Source organism: Austrofundulus limnaeus, unplaced genomic scaffold (genome assembly GCF_001266775.1).
Source record: "Austrofundulus limnaeus strain Quisiro unplaced genomic scaffold, Austrofundulus_limnaeus-1.0 Scaffold45, whole genome shotgun sequence".
Lineage (NCBI taxonomy): Eukaryota > Metazoa > Chordata > Actinopteri > Cyprinodontiformes > Rivulidae > Austrofundulus > Austrofundulus limnaeus.
The window spans coordinates 460,456-467,130 of NW_013952447.1; positions in this window are offsets into that span (position 1 = coordinate 460,456).

Sequence of the window (6,675 nt, forward strand, 5' to 3'; positions counted from 1 at the left end):
CACAAATACAAAAAAACAAATTAAGAAAACAAACATTCAATTAAAAGATGTTAAAATACATATATAAAAATGATTCAGATGTCTCAGTCTGGTAGCAGGTAGCCAAGCATCAGTAGACTTTGGGTGTGAATTAATGTTCCATCCAGCAGACGTGAGGAACCCACAGAATCACTTTGAGCTGAACGTCGCTAAGCCAATCAGGGCAGAATGACGACCAGCAGGAGCCGATGAAGGTGTAACACAGCAACAAGTAAGAAGCCGGCCACAGAACCACACGGCTAGATAGGAAACCGGAAGTGAACACATTGGGCCTCCAGCAGAACACCAGCAAAGGGCAAACAGCAGCGTCACTGAGCCTAAAGTGTAGCTCCTCTAAAGGAGGAGGAATCAGGTAGACTCATTCTGGTAGCCATAAAAAGGATCAAGGGTCGTTAAACGCACCCTTCATGCACCCACTAGCCTGAGGCTAGCGTGCAGCACCCGCAACCATAGTAGTCTGAACCGGGAGGCAACCATGTCACACAGGTAGAGGGAGGGCCCTTTATATACAGGCAGCCAGCGCCACAACCAATTAGATGCAGGCACTTGTGTGGTGCATTCAAAGCCTACAGGGCATACTGCCACATTCATATACAGTATATATCAGATCTGACATTACATTTTAGAGAATTTGTTAGGAGTGACTCAGCTACTACCACACCAAACTATATCTCAATCGCTGTAAAACTGACCGAGTTTTAGCCATTTTTGTGCTGCGTAAACTTCATAAGATGTGGCAGCCGACTTGAATTAAACTAACTCATAAAATTAGTTGCATGGTTAATTTCTGAAAGTTTGAATAAAATCTTTTTATTGTCTGATGAGACAAAAAGGGTTGACTAACAGCTGATGCAAAGATTTTAATCAAAGATCAACTGACTCAGCTTCAACCACACCGACTTTTAACTGACTGGATGTAAAACTGACTGAGTTATAGCCATTTTTTGTTTTYGCTGAGGTCATTCAGCTGTGGAAGTATATTTTGTGGACCTTAAGAGTTAATCAGTTTTTGATGTCCATCTTATGAATACTTTCTGAGAGTTTCAGTGAAACCCATTTAGTGTTGTGAGATATGTTTATAACACTCAAATATACAAAAACATGTCACCGCTCACCTTCAGAGGCAGGCGGTAATAATACTAAAAAATAAAAATAAAAAAAAGCCAAAAAGGTTTTGCAGCAAAAGGCTGAGGAAATTAAACCTTTTTTTTCTGTCATGCAAAGTTTGAGCTTTTCCTTATTTTCTGGCTGAGAGCTGAACACACGAGTCCCGAAAGATTCACTCACATTTCTGAGTGATTAGTGTTGAAGGACTGATGGTCCACCCTGAAGATTTTCTCACCTTACAGGTGGAGCCACACGCCAGGAAAATAATGATTTAAAAGCAGAGTGCATCTAAACCTAATGGGGGGAAAGGTTTTTGGTCTCTTGTTGACTTGTTGCAGGAGTAAAAATAAATAAATAAATAAAAAACAAGCCCTTTGAGTAACTTTCAAATTTACTTTAAGCAGCCTTTTTGGACTTCTGGTTGGTCAGATCATTCATGTGTCCTCTCAAACCTTACCAGAATACAGAAAAATGGTCAGCACACTCTGGGTTGTATCTGCAGTGGGTTGTTACCATGACCTTGTCACGGTCCTTTGTGGGCATTGGTCCTATGTCATGGACATGCTGCCATTATGCTCCAACACACTCCAACCAGAACCCTTCGCTGCCACCATAAGCCACCATCTTGCTATCCATGTCGTGTGTATGCTGCAAACTATCCGAGGTGTTTTTAAAAACCCCTGAAGACCTCAACAATACCCTGCAAAGACCATCTATGTTCCGTCTGATTCTTTCTACACATCCAAATAAATGGACTGTATGTGGCACCTTTCTATCCAACCAAGATACTCAAGTGATTTACAGACCTCATTCCACACAGCACTCTACTCTCTACAAAACTAATCTAGATAAGTCATTCTATAAAGACCAATCAGTGCTTTAAATCACACTCAGACACTGATGGGACACAGGTTCACTGTCTTGCCCATAGAAACTTCAACCTATGACTGAATAGGGGTGGAATCGAATCAACAACTCTCACATTAGAGGATGACACCCACTCATCCGCAGCCGCCCACAAGAATGGCTGCCTCCCTGCATGTAGGTGAGTGYACCTGTATTTTATTATCATTTTAGAACCTTTTCTGGCAAAAACCTATTGTTAGAACCAATAGTCCTTTTGGAAACCAAAGCCTGGTCCTAATATGGTGGAACACYGGATGTTAGGGTTAGCCTACARAAATGACTGGAAATKAATGAAAGTCAACACACTGTCCTAATAACGATATGTGCTTGTATTTGTTAGCTTTTTATGGCTTTTCTGGTATAAACACCTACCTTGTCAGGACCAGTAGATCTTTTGGAGACCAAAGCCCRTCATAATATGGTGAAACACCATTTCTGTGGTCAGAGGTTAGATTTAGGACTAAGGTGTGAACTGAGGGGTGGCTAGGTTTAGGCTACAGAAATGAATGGAAGCCAATTCACGGTCCTCATAAAGATAGAAATAGAAACTTTTKTGTGTGTGTGTGTCCAAGATGTTATACCTCACGCTAAAAGCACAAACCCAATTAATCCAATAGAATTTCTCACAATCAGCTGCTTTAAAGTAGGTGATGGAAATCATACCTCACCTAAATGTGCTGACATAAAAGCCGCAATAGCCCACCATTCAGCGAACAATTGTCTCCTGATTATTCCTTCACTACAAAGAAGGAAGGAGGAGAGCAGAAAAAGTAATGATTTGAAATGCAAAGAGATATTGAAAATATAAAAAAAGAACCCTTGCAACTTTGAAGAAGGCCGTTAATTTCAACATTCTTAATACACGGCTGCAGAGGACGGAGGCATGCTGGTCAGGTGGGTCAGGCCATTATTATGCACAGTTGCACATCTTCATCTTCATAGGAGACTTCAGGAAAGGCAAGTGTGTGTGTGTATGTGGGCATGTTGAAAAGACAGAGTGCAGGCATTTGAAAGTCAAATTGGAGCTTTAAAGCATGCATGGCTGCAGAGGAGTGACACACAAGAGTGTTTCTAGTGGCGTACGCACAACCAGACAGGCAGAATGGTCAACTCTGTAAGTACTCAAACACTTACAGACATAAAAAAATACCATTGCTTCATGCAATGTCTGAACTCATTTTGAGAGGAAGTTTGCAGCATGTAAACAGGAAGCTGGTAGTAGCTGTGGTTAAAAATGTACTGCTTGACTTTGATCCACGCTCTGTTCTCCACGTGAGGAGATTTAATCTTAGAGGGGAAAACAAATGTTTCATTTGAACTTTTCTGTGGCTCACTTTTTAGGTTGGTGCGAGCGGAGGCGAGGTCTGTGCGTCTTCTAGCCCAGAGGGTTCATGCATTATTCACTCGGAGACATTAAAGATGTAGATGTGGTCAGAGACATATGCACAGACACACACACGCACACACACGCAAACAAAGATTTTTATTCTTTGACACAACTGTAAAGATTTTCATTCTTTTTTAAAGCAAATGAATCAAAATTGCACATTACWGCCTCAATGTTTGAACATGCAGAGTCAGGAACGTTAAAAAAAGAACAAAATGGGACAAAAAAAGGAGAGAGAGTGAAGAAGTGTGTGTGTGAGAGAGGCAAGAAACGTGTCTGAAGGAGCAGAGATTTCACAGCTCAGTGCCTCTGTCACAGTGCACCTGCTCCCCAGGATGGAGGGAAGGAGAAAATGAGGTAAAAACGGGTGGTGAGGTGARGAGTTTCCAGGAGAAGGGAATTTAAAATGCATTTAAAAAGTTGCAGCGAGCAGACTAAAGGAACAGATACACACTGTTTGGCACTAAGTTGTAAAATGAACATGTTACACCACACACTAACATGTCCTACTARACCTCAACCAATATTATGGAATGTCCAAACTTGATTTTCCTATGCTACTGATGAAAAGAATGAATAAAATGATCTTCATGTATAATGTGKGTTCACATTTTCTACCAACCTGCAGCTCTGGAGTCAACTAAGAGTCAATATTTGTCTATTAACAAAATATCCAATAAACCATTGGATAGATTTTAGTAAAACTTTCAGGAATTAATCACTGTAAACAATAGATTAACTTTTGGAATCAAATCCAKTCAAGCTACATCCAACTGATATAAAAACACACAGAAAAAAAAAAACAGCCAATTTTACAGATTTTGAACTAGCTTAGTAGCTGAGAGTCATTAGTCAACACATGATCCAAGTGTTACTCATTGTGTGAGATCTTTGCYTTAGACTTTAGTTGGAGTTAATGCYGTTTAAGTGTGCATGATTTAATTAGTTTTAAGAGATAAGAGACAACAGTGGGGCGAGTGCTGTCCTGCGAAGCGGCCAGCTTAGCGGTCAGTATAAGGTCAGTGTTTCTGCCTCAGGATGGAAAGCTAATAGCAGTATAATGACAGAGGGGGGAAACTGGAAACTGGAGATAAACCAAAAAGGGCCGTCGCTGAGATAGAGAGAAAACCTGAAGGATACTAAAGAGAGAAAAACAGGACTGTGGGGAAAAGGTGGGGGAGGGGGCGAGAACAAGATAAGCAACATAAAAAATGTATAAAAAATTCTACCTCACACTTCTGTTTTATTTAAAGAACTCCATTTGATAAATTACAAAAAGCCCCACTTGTTTTAGCGATTTAGAAAAATAAAAGATTTTGCACCTAAAACTATTTTTAAATGTCCTTTATTATTAAATCTTTTTCAAATTAAAACAAAATGACTATACCTCCATTCTGAACCACCACCTGATTCAAAAATCCTTCTGACCTMATTTTTTACATCATTATGTCCACTTCCTGTTGATAATAAATGTGTCAGCAGTATGAACACAACAGGATGTCTGTAAATATTAATGTGAGGCAGCCAGACTCACATGTTTGATTAAAATATGTCTTTCTGACAGATTAGAGAAGAAATGCTCATTTATATGCAAAAACGTTAACTGAAAAGACACTTGTTTCTTCCAACATTTCACTGTTCAGGGGAGAACTTCCAGTGTTTCAGTCATGGAGTTAGTGCTCCACCTTGTGGTTAAAGACACACATTACACYAAACTAGATCAGAAAGCAACAAGTGYAGGTTTCCATACKGTAKTGCCATACAAACCTGAACCAAATATAAGCTGTAAAATAAGGTATTGAAATAGAAAAAACAATTTGTAGTATTTTTTGTAACTGTTATATATTTATTTTTAGTCTGAACAAAAAGTATAGAAGTATCTCCTTCAACAGATCCAAACATCAGGATTCCTACATACGTTTTTTTTTAAAAAAGCTACAGACTCACATTTACAGATTTCTCTATCAATTTTTGGTCCAATTTTAAAAATATTAAATGCAAGGTCATGAAGACCAAATTAAAAAATGGTAAATGGACTGTACTTATATACAGTAGCACCTTCCTATCCATCCAGGATACTCAAGGCACTTTACACTACAACCAGTGCCCTTATTTACCCATTAACACAGCACTCTACTACACTCTACTCTCTACAAAGCAAACATGTACAAATCATCTTTGGAGACTCATCAGTGCCAATCACATTCATACACTGATGGGACACTCATCACAGACATTGGGGGTGAAGTGTCTTGCCAAGGGACACKACAACTGAGACAACTTGAAAGGCAGATCGAACCAGCAACCTACCGGTTCCAGGGCAACTCCCCTAACCACTCTGCCACAGCAGAAAAATAATAACTCAAATTAAAATGAGAATCATGAAGAAATAAAACCTGTACTATCTTTTGTTCCACATCAAGGTTTAATTTGTCCTTAAATTAGAAACTGATTCAACAACTCGGCAGTAGAGCTAAAATGCGATGAGGTGAGAGCTGAGAACATGCTGTGAGTGTGACATAACATTATTTTCAAGTTTGGCTAAAGCAGCCACAACTCTTTGTCATTTCCTAACATATAAGGATCTTAGTTTAAAACTCTGGTGTATATGATGGCAATTTAAAAGTAATGCTAGGCCTTTAATTTGTTTGTTCTGCTTTATTTTGTCGATTGTAAAATGTTCTTTACATTTAAAAGTAATGTGTAATACTCAGTTTATAAATCCTGTTTTGCTCAAACTAAAGTACTTTTCACAAAAAGGCAGATGCTGATTTTCTTTGTAGTTCTATCATTTGTTCCCTGATGTCAGCACAGGACAAAAATCCCAGCCTGTTTTAATTTATTAGATTTTAAACGAGACAAGTTTTGTTGAAGCACTGAGTTATTTATCCCTTTTAATTATATATTATACAGAACAATTCAGGAAAAGAATGTTTTTGTTGTCAGTTTTAAMCACTCGACTCTGTCCGATCCAAACGACACTGCTCTTTGTTCTGCCTCAGACATTTCTCCTCTTCCTTCAGACTGATACAGTCGTGACCACAACTCTCCATGGGAGACTCTGTAGATTGGATGCCYCAGGGTGATAAACTATTGATACGGGGCTCAGGTAGCACACCTGATATCTGTGGGGGTGTGTATGAAGAGGAGGAGGAGGGAAGAAGAGCCACACAGAAAGACAATAGGACTGGAGGAGTGAAGGGCTTAAAACCGAGAGAAGATAGTTTGAAACATGT